Genomic DNA, 17,101 nt, shown 5'->3' with positions numbered 1-17,101 from the left:
CTTTTTGAAGTCCCATTGACTTAATTCATGCTTAATAATGCTAATCAGTGGGACTTGTCAGTATAGCCAAACTTACATCAGCTGTTAATCAAAGTCTTATTTCAAACATCCAAAGATCAATAGATTGAAGAGCAAAGCATCTACACCCAGCAAAGCAAAAATGAAGAGCAAACCAGCTGCATCCTAAAATTAAACAAGAATGGCTCTGTATATTGAATGGATTTATAATTCAACTGGCCCATGCATAAATGATAGAACGCTTCCAACATATTAACAAAAACCACACGGCTTGCAGTTTATACAATAGTGACAACATATACGGCAACATCTCATTTATCCAACTGGCTTCGCTTCCTTGCTGCATGCACAGACCGCCAATGAATTAGTCCTAAAATAAACTAAAGGAGAATTTTGGAAGTTGCTACGTGAATAAAATCTTTAAAAGTACAGCCTTCTTCCCATGCATTTACATTTCAGTTCCTTGTACACCACATCTTTAAAGAGTCTGAATTTTTTGTATGATGATGATTATTCTTCTACTTTTCAACCAGCTGTCATACTTTCTTAGAAAATGTTCACATATAATATACATATTTATATACATTAAAATATATAAAATGTCTACAGCAGTTTCCCTTTACAATACGTGTGCTGTTTCAGCTCTAAAGTGCATGCAAGTTGCAACAATTCCTTGAAATGACTTCTAAAATACAAGGTTGAGACCACAGGTGGAATTCAAAAATTTTAGCAACGGGTTCTCTCTGCCTGGTTGCTGGATGGGAATGGCCATGGTGGGTGTGGTCTACTCGGCCTCCTGCACCATGGCGAGTGGGGCGTTTTTGCCCTCACCAAGCTCCAGAGGCTTTCCTCAAAAACTGCCTCCTCTGGTCTTCGGAGGCCGGAAACAGGCCTGTTTTCACACTTCCAGAAGGCCCGTTTTTTGCCCTCCCAGAGCCCTTGCGTAGGTGCTGCACTTACTTGGGATCCAAAACGGGCCACATGGGGACTCCTGGGAGGGGCAGGGTGGGCGGCCAGCCAGTCCTTGCAACTACTGGTTCAGCAAACCAGATGTAAAATTTGCATCCAGTTTGCCTGAACTGGTCCAAACCAGCTGAATGCCACCCCTGGCTGGGACCCCCAAGATGCAATACTGATTTGTGGAAAAGATGTCGTAAAATGTATTCTTCACCCAGAGTATATTAAATTATTCTGGAGATCCTCATTTCTCATTAAAAATTAATAATGCTCTAAAGTTTTATTATTGCATTTAAGCCACAAAACTGATGCTCAGTTAATCTGATATGAAATAATTTCTTAAGAACACTTGAGAATTTTGCTTTATACCTTAGTCGTCTCCCTCTCAACTTACAACTCTTAGCTTCATCTGATGCTTTTTTTAAAAAAAATGGAAGCAAGATTGCTACGGCTGCAGTAAAGAAAAATAAAAGAGCTAATGCTGGCAAAAACAGTACTGGGAAAAAAAAAACACCCTGAAAGCAGTTTTCTTACATATTATGGGCTGATTCAATTACTTCCAAACAATAGCATATTTTTAAATGCATTTTGCGGCTAGATTCCTGAAATAGTCTACTGATTATTACTCGGGATTGAATAACCCTGAACATTCTTGCTTGCACACACATAGGCACTGATGTGGCTGTGAAAACAAAAGTTAATAAACAAAACCAGGCAACCCTGCCCTGCAGAAATGACAGTTTCTGATGTACTGGGCCCTCATAGATGAAGACTGGGCACACTGAATGAAATAAATGGCTGAATTTATCCATTAACTAAGCCCCATTCACAATAATTAGTGTTTAATGTGTAAAGAGGTTGCCTATCACTATAATTATAGTATAAAAGTCTGCACCAAGAGAACATATGTGAGGATAATACCACAGGACATGCCTTTTGCTCTATTATCACAATTTGGAGTAAATCATTTTTCCTATTCATAATTTATTTCAGAAAGAGGGATGATACACCATATTAGGATTGCTTTCGGTATACAGGCCGCAGTCAGTTTCAACTTCTCAGTTTGACTAGGAGCCAATAATTTAAGTCGGGGGTGTCAAACTCAAGGCCTGCAGGCCAGATCCGGCCCATGGGTGCTTAAATCTGGTTTGCAAGGCCAGCCCGGAAATACCAAAGGACCGGGCCACAGTGTTTCTGGCAGCCAAATGCCCCCTCTGGGCCCCGTTTTTGGCCTAGAGGGCCTCCTGCAGCACTCTGCCAGCCAAAACAGGGCACAAGAAAATGCACAAGGCTCTCCCATGCTCCATTTGGCCAGCAGGGTATTGCAGGAGGCAATAGGGGATAGGGTAGGCGCATGAGGCCCCCCTGTACCCCATTTTGGGTGGCAGGGACCTGTAAGAGTCCTCTGTCCAGTGGTGAAATCCAATTTTTTTTACTACCGGTTCTGTGGGCGTGGCTTGGTGAGCACAGTGTGGTGTGGCTTGGTGGGCGTGGCAGGGGGAGGATACTGCAAAATCTCCATTCCTACCCCACTCCAGGGGAAGGATATTGCAAAATCTCCATTCCTACCCCACTCTGGGGCCAGCCAGAGGTGGTATTTCCCGGTTCTCCAAACTACTCAACATTTCCACTACCGGTTCTCTAGAACCTGTCAGAACCTGCTAGATTTCACCCCTGCCTCCGTCCTGCCTCTCCGCCCCACCCAACCGGCCTGCGGAGAACTACAATGCTGATCCGGCCCTCAAAGAAATTCAGTTTGACACCCCTGATTTAAATCAATGATTAAGGAATTAATCATAATTAATATAAAGAGCATTATACATTAAATCTCTACCAATGAAAAAATGGAAACACAATGTTTGCTTGCAAAATTGGGAGGAAATAAGCAGTTGCTCTGTGTTCTTTCAGTCTCAATTAACTAATTGAAAATGCTGTATCTGCGTCAGAACCAACCAGATTTTATTAATTCCACAATAAACAGAAGAAGAAACTCTATTAAAACAACTCATTTATTATACAGACATCCCAACTCCATTTAATGCAGTTAATTTACAGTTTAATGGCTTTTCAACCACTCAGTCCTAAATCTATTTAATTTAAAAAATAGGACTGCTTTTTGTGCCTTCAGATCACAACCTGCTTAATTTGTCAGATATATTTTTAGCAAAAATAGTCAATGGTTCAGTAGGTCTTAGGAAGTACTGATGCAACCATATTTGCTTCTGCTATAACAGTTACTCCTAACTATCCATTTCCCTTTTAATATCATATGGATATGGATATATATATAGAAAAAGCAAATCAATAAATCCACTTTCTAGCAATATATTAGCTATTTCATATAATGAAGTAAGATGATTTTCTATACAGGAAATATAAGCTGACAACTCTTCATTCCTTACATATTTGTTTTGTTCACCTTTTCCTGATTGGTTCATCTTTTTCTGCTTATTTCAGACTTTTTTAAAAAAGAGAATATGGAAAACTCTGCCAAGTCATCCATCCAGCAATCTGGAAATGTTTGCTTCAAGACAAAACTGCTTTGTTTCAAGTCAAAGCTACAGCTTGCTTTAAAAGCAAAAAAAGCTGAAATGCAAGAGGGAATGGAAAAGGAGGAGCACATCATAACACAATAGTTTTGAATACTCGGCTGAAGAAGACAGAAATTAGCAACCACACTCAAGCAAAAAAGCTAAATAATATTGGGGTGGAGACTTGGCTATTTTACCATACAATTTTGTTGCAAGCATTATATTCCACAATCTCACAGACAATGCCAGCATTTCAATAATTGCAAGACACGCAAATTATCTGAAATTGTTCTATTTCTAGAGGCTGGGTCCATTCAACATGGACCAAGTCAAGTAAAACTCTGCAGCTTTGACAATATATTAGTTTAAAGATATTGAGGCTTAGCAACAACGCACAGGTATCCCATATAAGTCACCAAGATGACTACGGTATCACCATGCAAATGATTCAATTTACATGTTATTTGCACAATGACATCTTGACAAATTAAATCAACCAAATATATTATGAAATGCAGAAAATGGGTTAATACAGATAACCAGTGTTACACTAACTACAGAGGTAGGGATAGGAAAAATGGAGAACAACCTGAGAGTCAATATAGCATTCTGGCAATCACAATGACAATCCTGAGTGTAACTACAATTACAGTAGTAAGTACAATTTCCTATCAGTATTACATTATTTTATGATGGAATATTACCATATTCCATCATAAAACTAAGTTAAACGTCATCACTTCAATATTGTTTTTCTCTTCCCTCTCTCAATTCTTTTTAACAGGAACAGATCAAAAGATGCTGAATAGAACAGAATTCTTTATTGGCCAAGTGTGACACAAGGAATTTGTCTCCAGTGCATAAGCTCTCAGTGTACATACAACAATAATGATAGATCATGATCATAGTTATTGTAAAAATACATTCATCATAAAAACGTTAGATACAACAGTTAGTACTAGTCATGGATACTAAATATGCAATCAATATAAATCATACTAGGATACTAAGTAAACAATATAACTTATAAGATACTAGCAACGAAGTTATAGTCATAAGAAGATAAGGAGATAGGTAATAGGGAAGATGAGAATAATAATGGTAATACTGCCTTTCTAGATAGTTTGACAGTGTTGTGGGAATTAGCTGTTTAGCAGAGTGATGGCATGGGGGGGGGAAAACTGTTCTTCTGTCTAGTTTTTCTGATGTGCAAGTACCCTATAGCATTATTTTGAGGATGGAAGCCGAAACAGTTTATGTTCAGGATGCGAGGGGTCTATAGATATTTTCACAGCCCCTCTTTCTGGCTTGTACAGTATATAGGTCCTCAATGGAATACCACATTTTGACTTTTGTGTTCATTCAAAGAAATGACTCCAATAAAGCCTTTGGATTTTTTTGTCATTACAAAATGACAAAATTTTGTAATTGTCTACCATTCTTTGTACACACACAGTTTGCAAACAAGATCTTTTTGAATGTGTGTGTGTGTCTACGTCTGTGTGTATGTGTGTACGTATGTGATTTACTTTGCAGGAATGTTTTTTTTTTACACTGAATTTTTTTATATTCTTTTACACACCATACTGCACTTTGCCAATTAATAGTAAGGCAGGTGGGTACATAATTCTCTATGTTGACGTTTTATGGTTATAACTACTAACTCCAAAAAGCTATTTTAGTAATGTTGCAACAGATTTCTCATTTTATTGGATGTATTTTGCTCCCATGGTTGTTTGTTTTATTTTCTATGTTGGCAGTGATCAGATAGTGAGCAAAACCAGATCTTCACACAAGACTGAGGACCAGAAATCAGAGTCTTGTGGGCCAAATGCTAGTATAACAAATAGCGAAATAAAGGTTGGAAAATTAAAGATTGAACAGATTGGATTGTAGAACAGAAGTAGAAAAAGCACTGGATTGAAAAAGTAAGAATTTGAAGGAGGAAGAGATGGAGAAAATAAAAATTGTTAACGTTACAGTGCAGGGAAGCCATGAAAACATGTAAAGCCTCCTCAGAATTAAATTCTAGCCACTTAGTGTTCTTAGCAACAATATGGAAGAGGTTTACCATTACTTTCTATAGGTAATCCTCAACTTATGACAGTTTGTTTAGTGACTGTTCCAAGTTACGACTGGACTGAAAAATGTAACTTATGACCGTTTTTCACACTTTTGACCTTTGCAGTATCAAAATTCGGATGTTTGGCAATTGGCTCATAATTATGACAATTGTGGTGTCAACTTTTGAGACGTTCTGAAAAGCAAAGTCAGCGGGGAAGCCAGATTCACTTTACAACTGTGTTACTAATTTAACAACTGAAGTGATTCACTTAACAAGTGTGGCACGAAAGGACGTCAAATGTTTCGCTTAGCAACAGAAATTTTTGGTCTAACCAAGACTAAACAAGGTCAGTCCGCTGAAATACAAGCCAAGAATATGTAGACATTATTGTCAGGATCAGTGGAAGAAATAATATCAGCAAACAGGAAATAGAGTGCTGAAATTCTGTGAAGAAACTAGACGTACTATTGACAAGTAAAACACTAAAAAGAAGAAGTGAAAATAAAAGTGGGAAGAAAAAGGGTTGAGTTAAACATGGAAAGAAGTTGATCTACAAAGATAGGTGTCAATAAAGAACAGACAGACTTTTGCTAAGTCTGCATGCTGGTACATATCCATAAAATGAAAAAAATTAGGCCAATCCTCTCAGTGCTGGAAAAATGAAAACAAAATAGGGTACAGATATTTTTTGCATAATTATTCATGTAAATAAGCAAGACATGTGACCTAAAGGGGCTTTAGCAGATAGCCAATTTCTACAAATATATTTTGAGTTGGACAGGATTCATGCCTTGAGCTGAATCAAGGAAGCACAATAATAAGAAACATTGGATGGTGGGAGTAACATTCATTTCTACTTTTCTTCGCCATAACAGAGACAAGTCAAAACAAAAGTCTAAGCCTCCCTTCTTAGTTCTGAGTATTCTGAATGCAATTGTACATTGCTATCGTGTTTCCCCGAAAATAAGACCCTGTCTTATATTTTTTGAATCCCGAAATAAGTGCTTGGCCTTATTTTCGGGGAGGTCTTATTATTTTGGGGTGTGTGGAACAAGACGGGGCTCCTCTTGCTCTGTCTGATTTCCAGCTCTGTCTCCTTAACCTAAGCAAAGGAAATGGTGGGGATCGGCTGCGTATGCGTTTAAATATTTTCGGGAACGGCTTATTTTCAGGGGGGGCTTATTTTAGCACATGTGCTCAAAATCCCGATTGGACTTATTATCAGGGGATGTCTTATTTTAGGGAAAACACGGTAGCACTTCATCACATGCACAAAAGAACCGAATTTAGGTTTCATTTTTTCTTATTTATTTTTCCATCTTCAAAAGATACATTTAGATAAAACCAAGAGTAAATAAAATTGCTAATATGGCAGCTAGCCTGAATACCACAAGCAGTCATTAGGAGAGGGGGTTTGTAGGAAAAGCACTTTTATGAAAACTATAGATGAATAAGATTAATGCAATTCCAGCACATTTAAAACAGTCTGATAAATGTGTTATCAACAGTTTCGCTACCAAACAGGCATCACACTCAAGAGTAGATGGTGCTATTAGAAATTAAAATTGAAAGCCAAAATGTCCAAATCTGTCAAATGCATTTTGACCAACAAGGTCTTCTTCAGGAACTTAAAATGGTGGCTTCCTTAAAAGAATTGATCTCCATCTTCTAGTTCTTGGTGGGCTTTCCCTGAACTGAACTCTCTCCTGAGTCACAATTCCTAAAAGAAGGTACACTACTTTAAAAATGATGCAATCTAATGTTTTGTTGTTGTGCTGTTTAAATACAGGCAGTCCTCAACTTACAACAGTTCATTTAGTGACCATTCAAAGTTACAATGGCATTGAAATAAAGTGACTTATAACCATTTCCACACAATCTTTGCAGGTCATGTGATCAAAATTCAGATGCTTGGCAACCACCTCCTATTTATGACGGTTGCAACGTCCCAGGGACACATGATCCCCTTTTTCGACCTTCTGACAAGCAAAGTCAATGGGGAAGCCAAGTTTCACTTAGCAACCGTGTTACTAACTTACCAACTGCTGTGATTCACTTAACAACTGTGGCAAGAAAGGTCATAAAATGGGGGGAAAGCTCACTTAACCAATGTCTCACTTAGCAACAGAAAATTTTGGGCTCAATTTGTGGTCGTAACTTGAGGGCTACCTGTAGGAACAATTGGCAAATAAATTTAACAATTTAAGATTAATCAGTATCTTTTAAAACAAAAGCTATGAAAAAAGTAGTAAAAGGGTTAGTGAAACTAAGCAGCGCTTAGTAGTATTAATATTAGTATTAGTATTGCTAGTTGTTCGTTAGTACGACAGCCTATCAATCAAAATATTATATTATTTTTAATGTTTAAAGGGAAATTCAGAGATTTTACAAATATATCTCGGAGTAATCTTTTTGGTATCAAAGGCTGCATAAAGAGTGTATGCATGTATTGTAAAATTGTTCCACAACCTACAATTCAGTTCTGCTGAAATTGTTGACAGTCAAGGGTGAAAGTCCTACTGACATCTCTCCATTTAATCCTACTGCCAGATTTTCAGCCCTTTCCCCGGGAAACCCACCAAGGAAATCTTCTCACAATATTATTGGGTCTAGCTCAGAGTATCAACACACTTAAGAAATCTCTGCAACTACTGGGTCTGCTAATGTTTATTTTTATATTACAATATTTCTATATTCCTCCATTGCACAAACTGGCTCCGGGCAGGGCACAAAAAACTTCCCAGAAACAAATCACAATTACTTTCCCAATGACAGTAATAAAGATTGCTTACTATGGGCTGTTGGGTTTGATGGCCCACTAAAACAAAATGGTTTCACAATTGTCCTGATTGACAGGAAGATGTCAGGCACAAATAATCAGAACAGCAGTTGTGTTAAAAGCTTATTACATGCTACCTATACGCAAGAATCTGGACTACATAGTTAAGGCAAATTGGTGCTAGCTAGGGGTGAATGAAATTCACGGGGGCTGGATTTGAATATCTTGTGGCAGAGCAGTGACTCCAAACTAATGATACATTTAACCCTACCCTCAGCCTGTCCATCTCCTACAGAAGATTGGATCAAATAGCACCACTGACACCTTGTGTTCCACAATATAGAGCAGGGGTGTCAAACTTGTGTCATCACGTGACGTATTATGACTTTTTCCCCCTTTGTTAAACTGGATGTGGGTGTGACCGGCGCATTATGCATCTGGCCCTCGGGCCACAAGTTTGACATCCCTGAAATAGAGGTTACCATCAAGAAGGTCTGCTTTCTTAAACTCACAACCTTTAGCAGCTCTTCCCTAGATATCCAGATGGATAACCTGGATCACAAGGCAATTCATTCATTCATTCATTCACACATACATACATACATACATACATACATACATACATACATGGATGGTTTACCCATGCCAACAAAATGGCTCTTGTTGACCCACAATTCCTATAAATTATGAATTTTAACAATTCAATAATATAATATTGGATTATAATAATAATGGATTGTAACACAAAAGTAGAAACAAGAGCTTAGATATCTATATGTCCCCCGCCAAAGAATAATAAACAAACACATATAAAAAATACACTGCCATTGGGGCCCTTATAATGGGGGAGGGAGAAACTAAACAACTTTATATTATGGACTCAACTAATATTTCTGCCCCTAGTCTGAGAGAAAAGTCAAGGCTTACAGAAGGCTAACAAGTTCAGGCCTATTCAAGCTTTTGGTGGGATACTGTCCCATAAAGGAGCAGCTATAACTGAGACACATGTCTTCTGGTACCTGCTAGATGACACTGTTTCATTGAATGGAACCAGGGAATTCCTATCCTTCCAGGTCTCATGGAACAAGCAGAAACTATTCGATTTATTCAAAGGTCTTCCTTCCCACTTGCTCCCCAGAAGGAGCCATGGGTTCAGAGAATCCTTAAATTTGCACACCATTTTTGTCTGCCACTTGGGAGTCAAAATTCCAAGATCCAGAGAAATGTAAAGCTCAAAGCCACTTGATCTTGCTAGAGTTAAGCCTACTACCCAGACTGTAACATGCTCCAGACATTGGGGGGAGGGGGGAAAATAACAGCATCACTTGGCAATCATTATCCTATTGGTGATATGTGCTGATAGCTTACAGAGTTTTGTATCTATTTTAAATAAGGTAGGGCAAACTCTATTTCCTTTACCTATACATCATCTACATGAGAATTTTGTATCCTCATTAAATATTATATTTGAAGCTTTGCATGTTACCAATAAACAACCTCTACTCTGTTTAGAACCATCTATTCTCTTATCACTACTGATTAGCCGACAGGATTTAATAATTGAATACTGAACCAAGGTAGCACAGTGGTTAGAGTGCAGTACTGCAGGCTACTTCTGCTGATCATCATCTGCCAGCAATTTGGCAGTTCGAATCTCACGAGGCTCAAGATTGACTCAGTCCTCCATCCTTCCAAGGTCAGTAAAATGAGGACCCAGATTGTTGGGGGCCATATGCTGACTCTGTAAATCACTTAGCAATGGCTGTAAAGCACTGTGAAGCAGTATATAAGTCTAAGTGCTATTGCTAATTGAACAATGTAAATTGGAATTGTAAACAAGAAAGTTGGAATCCAATGCAGCTATTTCTTGAGTGCCAAATTATTCTTGGAATTAAAACAGGCAATAAGAAGAGCTATTAAATGAGTGATGAACTGGATATTGCAAATGTTACACAGAAAGATGCAACAAGAACACATATAAGCCAGGAAAAGCTCCAGGCCCAGACAAGATAACTCCTTCTTGCTTAAAAGTCTGTGCTGACCAATTGGCCCCCATCTTCACCCATATTTTCAATAAATCACTAGAGATGTGTTATGTTCCTTCTTGCTTCAAACGCTCTACCATCATCTCAGTGCCGAAGAAGCCCACCATCAAGGAACTGAATGACTACAGACCAGTTGCTTTAACATCTGTAGTCATGAAAACCTTTGAAAGGCTACTGCTTTCCTACCTGAAAACCATCACGGATCCGCTGTTAGACCCCTTGCAATTTGCATACCGAGCAAATAGATCAACAGATGATGCTGTTAATATGGCTCTGCACTACATCCTACAACATCTTGAGTCTCCAAAGACCTATGCAAGGGTCCTTTTTGTAGACTTTAGTTCAGCATTCAATACCATCATTCCAGACATTCTTCTAACTAAGCTAAACCAGCTACAGGTACCGGAACAGACTTGTAAGTGGATCACAAGCTTCCTAACAAACAGGAAGCAGCAGGTGAAGCTAAGCAAGATCACATCAAATACCTGTACAATTAGCACAGGGGCCCCCCAAGGCTGTGTGCTCTCCCCACTTCTCTTCTCTCTGTATACCAATGACTGCATCTCCAATGATCCATCTGTTAAGCTACTGAAGTTCGCAGATGACACAACAGTGATTGGTCTCATTCGAGACAATGACGAATCCGCATATAGACGAGAGGTCGAACGACTAGCCTTGTGGTGCAACCAAAACAATCTGGAACTGAACACACTCAAAACCGTAGAAATGGTGGTAGACTTTAGGAAAAACCCTTCCATACTTCCACCTCTCACAATACTTGACAACACAGTATCAACAGTAGAAACCTTCAAATTTCTGGGTTCTATCATATCGCAAGATCTCAAATGGGCAGCTAACATCAAAAACATCATTAAAAAAGGACAACAAAGAATGTTCTTTCTGCGCCAACTCAGTAAGCTCAAACTGCCCAAGGAGCTGCTGATCCAATTCTACAGAGGAATTATTGAGTCTGTCATTTGCACCTCTATAACTGTCTGGTTCGGTTCTGCAACCCAACAAGAAAAACACAGACTTCAGAGGATAATTAGAACTGCAGAAAAAATAATTGCTACCAACCTGCCTTCCATTGAGGACCTGTATACTGCACGAATCAAGAAGAGGGCCGTGAAAATATTTGCAGATCCCTCGCATCCTGGACATAAACTGTTTCAACTCCTACCCTCAAAACGACGCTATAGAGCACTGCACACCAGAACAACTAGACACAAGAACAGTTTTTTCCTGAAGGCCATCACTCTGCTAAACAAATAATTCCCTCAACACTGTCAGACTATTTACTGAATCTGTACTACTATTAATCGTTTCATAGTTCCCATCACCAATCTCTTTCCACTTATGACTGTATGACTATAACTTGTTGCTGGCAATCCTTATGATTTATATTGATATATTGATCATCAATTGTGTTGTAAATGTTGTACCTTGATGAACGTATCTTTTCTTTTATGTACACTGAGAGCATATGCACCAAGACAAATTCCTTGTGTGTCCAATCACACTTGGCCAATAAAAATTCTAAATTCTAAAATTCTAAATTCTAAAAATTCTATAAAAAGGAATGTACCTAGCAAATGAACAATTATTCAAAGGATAATAGGAATGTTTTACATTACTGAGGGAAACATGTATTACTGCATGGAGCTCTAATGAAGTACTGTACATCTGCCTTCTTAATTAAACACTTTCAAAATAACCTTATAAACTGTCTAGACATAAAATCTACATATGAAATATATCTACATATCTACATATGAAAACTATCATGTAGTTTTCCTCACACAGTGAAGAAAATATTTTTATAAAAAAAGAAAAAGAAAAAAGAAAAAAAATCATAGCTATTACATGGAAGCCAGATTTTCTTCTTCATCTACAGTTAGTTTTTGACTTACAACCATTCATGTAATGACCATTTGAAATCACAACGGCACTGAAAACAATGATTTATGCCTGGTCCTTGCATTTATGATTTTAGCATCATCCCTACAGTCACCAAATTTGGTAACCGGCATATATTTACAATTGCAGGGTCCCTGGGGGCTAGCCAGCTCCCCAAAGGCAAATCACTACGAAAAACTGGATTCACTTAATGACTTTGTGATTCATTTAACAACTAATTTGCGTAACTGTGGCAAAAAGTTATAAAATTAGCTATGACTCCTTAGCTGCTTACAAATGTGGCCACATTCCCTCAGTAAAAAAAGTAGGGTTAAAAAATAGTTTTAAAGTTAGTAATTCAAAATTCAAAACTATAAGGTAAAACCCGTGATGAATTGCAATCTCTATTTGGTGATAACCTCCTCCCATATATCTCTCTTGAAGTCACTGATCACTCTACTAGGTAGCCATTGTAAGGAAAGGTGATTTAGGTACATGAAGTGTTAAGGAGGTTATTGGAGACCTTATACTTTGAATTCCATGATTCCAGTACTGCTATTTAGTAAGCTGAACCTCAGCACTGGCAGTACACCGTGGCCTTTTGATTGACGCTGTTGGTGCAGAGTTGTTGAGTAATTGCACAACTTTAAATAATTGACAGGCAATCCTTGGAGATCATATACAAGATACGGCATCTACTGTTTTGTTAGCTATGTCCGAAAACTAAATATAAAGACCTAGTTGCAGGAATGACTATTTTAATTAAACCATAAGAAAAATTCTTGTAAAAAAGATCAGTAATGTTCTAACACAGGGGTGTCAAACGTTATCGTCACATGACATTTCGTGACTTTTCCATCCTTTGCTAAAATGGGGGTGGGCGTGGCCAGTGTGTGACGCATCCGGCCAGCAGGCCACGAGTTTGACACCTGTTCTAACGTTGGGTGTTTCCACAAATTAATTCTGTTTCTTTCAAGGGCAGTTTCTCAGTTCTGAGCAGAACATCTACTATCGCTGCCAACTTACGTATTGTGTGTTTGTCCTGATGAATACTCATACACCCTCAAACACCTATATATAGTAGATAAAAATGCAAATAATTTCCTAATTAATGCTCACACAAATGCTTGTGTCCAGGAAACTAATATAATTTTCATCTCTAAATATATCCTTCCAAATAGCCAGTGACAAATTCGTTGCTCATAGGAGGGGAAAGTGAAACAAATAACAAAGTTAATTAGTATACTAAGCTATGATTTTCTTAATTATGTTTAATTGGAAAGTACAACTGTCACACTAGTATACAACTAGTGGCTTATTAATCACAGTGACAAGGTTTATCAGATTATGTAACACAGATTTCAAACTATACATCTGAGTATTTGCTATGGATCTAAGAACTTCCGGAAATTAAACTGTGGCTTGTAAAATTTCCAATTAACACAATAAAAAGCAAACCAAACATGGCAGAAACAAGCAATTTCCCTGAAGGATAGTGCTTTTTTTTTTTAAAGGCATTTGAACTGTCTATTGAGATTACAAACATATTTAACTCCAAGAAACAACCACAGTTTTTCTTTTTAACCCCCTGGCATATTTATAGGTGCTTTTGGGCTAAGGAAGACATTAGAAATAGCCAAGTTTCTGTAGTTAGCCTGGAATAAAATTTATATCCAAGGAAGTTCAATTAGTAGGAATAACATGACTACTGGTTTATGAAATTAATCTTGTTCCTCATGCAAAACAAACTTTAGAATAGAAAATGCATTCATGTAGAATTTATTTATTGTTAAGTTTCTTTACTCTGCTTCACTCCATAAACTTCAGGTGGTTTATGAAAGAATCCAAAATAGCAAATACAAACTTATATACAAATAAAACATCTGCTTAAATTAGAACAATAACATTTGACAACAAAAAATAAAAATCCACTGAGTTTCTCTGATCTCTACAATCTTTCTAAGTTTTGTAATACAAAAAGGAGATAATAAAAAGAGGCTTCTTCTTCTAAAAACCCTTCCATACTTCCACCTCTCACAATATTTGACAACACAGTATCAACAGTAGAAACCTTCAAATTTCTGGGTTCTATCATATCGCAAGATCTCAAATGGACAGCTAACATCAAAAACATCATTAAAAAAGGACAACAAAGAATGTTCTTTCTGCGCCAACTCAGTAAGCTCAAATTGCCCAAGGAGCTGCTGATCCAATTCTACAGAGGAATTATTGAGTCTGTCATTTGCACCTCTATAACTGTCTGGTTCGGTTCTGCAACCCAACAAGAAAAACACAGACTTCAGAGGATAATTAGAACTGCAGAAAAAATAATTGCTACCAACCTGCCTTCCATTGAGGACCTGTATACTGCACGAATCAAGAAGAAGGCCGTGAAAATATTCGCAGATCCCTCGCATCCTGGACATAAACTGTTTCAACTCCTACCCTCAAAACGACGCTATAGAGCACTGCACACCAGAACAACTAGACACAAGAACAGTTTTTTCCCGAAGGCCATCACTCTGCTAAACAAATAATTCCCTCAACACTGTCAGACTATTTACTGAATCTGCACTACTATTAATCGTTTCATAGTTCCCATCACCAATCTCTTTCCACTTATGACTGTATGACTATAACTTGTTGCTGGCAATCCTTATGATTTATATTGATATATTGATCATCAATTGTGTTGTAAATGTTGTAGCTTGATGAAGGTATCTTTTCTTTTATGTACACTGAGAGCATATGCACCAAGACAAATTCCTTGTGTGTCCAATCACACTTGGCCAATAAAATTCTATTCTATTCTATTCTAATGACAATTCATTTCTGCCCCCACAGTTATTCCAGACAAATAACAACCCTACTGAAGTGTTATTTCTTTATAATGAAGCACTGCTACTAAAAGGTCACTGTGAAAATCCTGGCTCCATACCAGATTTGATATAGATATTAACACTTCCCCCTCCTGAGAATGTCTCATATATCTGACTATGCAAAAATCGAAGATCAGAGAATGCTTTGAAAGCAATATACAACCAGGATAGGGATTACAATGTCCCTAAATCAAAAACTACAGTCTTATATTCAAGGAGCCTTTTTAAATCGTTCTTTTTAAACCATTCCTATGTTCAGCCCAAAGTACTATTAGTTACCATATCTTTTGCAAATATTATGTTTCTTAAACTTATGGGAAACTTGTCAATAGAATCCCTGGTCTATACAGGAGCAAAACCAGTCTTAATTGCCTTCCTTCATTAGTCTTGGGAGTTGTGTGTGATTTGGTTTAGAAACTGTTACTATCGTGGGGTATTTAAAGAAAGAACGTGCAAAATAGTGCAATTTTATTCACATACATTTAGTGTTTAGCGAACATGTGTCCTGAAGGGACCTGGTGGCTCAGTGGCTAAGACACTGAGCTTGTCGATCAAAAGGTCGGCAATTCAGTGGTTCGAATCCCTAGTGCCGCGTAATATGATAAGCTCCCGTTACTTGTCCCAGCTTCTGCCAACCTAGCAGTTCGAAAGCATGTAAAAAATGCAAGTAGAAAAATAGGGACCACCTTTGGTGGGAAGGTAACAGCGTTCCATGCGCCTTTGGCATTTAATCATGCCGGCCACATGACCACGGAGACGTCTTCAGACAGTGCTGGCTCTTCGGCTTTGAAATGGAGATGAGCACTGCCCCCTAGAGTCAGGAACGACTAGCACTTATGTGGAAGGGGAACCTTTACCTTAAACAGGTGTACTATCTAATATATTTAACATATATACTGTCACGGGGAAGACTACAGTTAGCTTCCTTTTGATCATTGAGAAAAGTTGCTGCCAGAAGCTACTGCCAACAAGAAGTCTCTGCTTTAGTCGTCACTAGATTGAGAACATAAAAGGCAAATGTATATTAAATACTCTTCTCTACGACAAGATGAATTTATCTTTAATATCAACCTCTCTTTATTTGCACAATTGACAAGGAAGCAGGCTCTGATTCCAGTTATTATTTAGAGAGCCTCATCAGGTGGCAGCATGTAGTCAACCTTGACTGAACTCAAAAAGGCTAAGTAGGGTCAGACATGATTAGGACATGGTAACCACTTAAGAATCCCAGGACTACAGACAAGGGAGTAAAATGTTTAAAAGGCAATAGCACAAAAAACTCCACCAACCAAGTTGATGTAATCACCAGCAGTCAAAGTTCAATTTGAAATAGTTGTTACTCAAAGGACTAAGGGTGTTGACAAAAATGTGTAGGGCAGGGTGCATGAAAATTCCCTAAAACTTTTGAGTCTTTCATATTTTATGGATCTATGAAATGCATGAGAAGTCACATTAAAACTATTTATTTAACTTGATTTGATGACATTCAATTTAAATTAAAGCAAATTTAATTTTAATCTTTTTTTTGGGAGGGAGATTAGAATACTGTCCAATATGGACAGTATGGTTCAATATACTATTTCTTAGGCCTTTAAAAAAATTGTAACCTAGCACAAAATGATCAGTGTATTAACAGTACTTCTTTGCTATTTACGATTCAGTTAAAAACAGGTGTGTAATACATACTGCAGCAATATATGAGATTTTTAAGATCCAGAGAAAACTATTCTGAATAACCTGGCAGTTAAGAAGCTAAAAAGGGTGTTCCTTGGAACCCTGACATTACCATTCTATGTTACAATATACAGGATGAACCAAAAAGAACCAAGCCTCATAAGCTAATCACGTGAAGTGTTAATACCACTTTATCACATGAAGTGTTAATACCACTTTATAATGCCTTGGTAAGGCCACACTTGGAATATTGCATT

General features: G+C 37.7%; 1 protein-coding gene across 6 annotated transcripts in view; it reads right to left on the bottom strand.

Annotated features, from left to right (window-relative positions):
- The window catches only part of PDLIM5 (PDZ and LIM domain 5), a 165,625-nt gene that overhangs the window by 76,354 nt on the left and 72,170 nt on the right, over positions 1–17,101 (bottom strand). The gene's annotated exons all lie outside the window — the stretch shown is intronic.

The sequence above is a fragment of the Ahaetulla prasina genome, chromosome 8 (assembly GCF_028640845.1).
Source record: "Ahaetulla prasina isolate Xishuangbanna chromosome 8, ASM2864084v1, whole genome shotgun sequence".
Lineage (NCBI taxonomy): Eukaryota > Metazoa > Chordata > Lepidosauria > Squamata > Colubridae > Ahaetulla > Ahaetulla prasina.
Note: the sequence above shows the minus strand (reverse complement) of the source record. Positions and strands in the feature narration are given on the sequence as shown.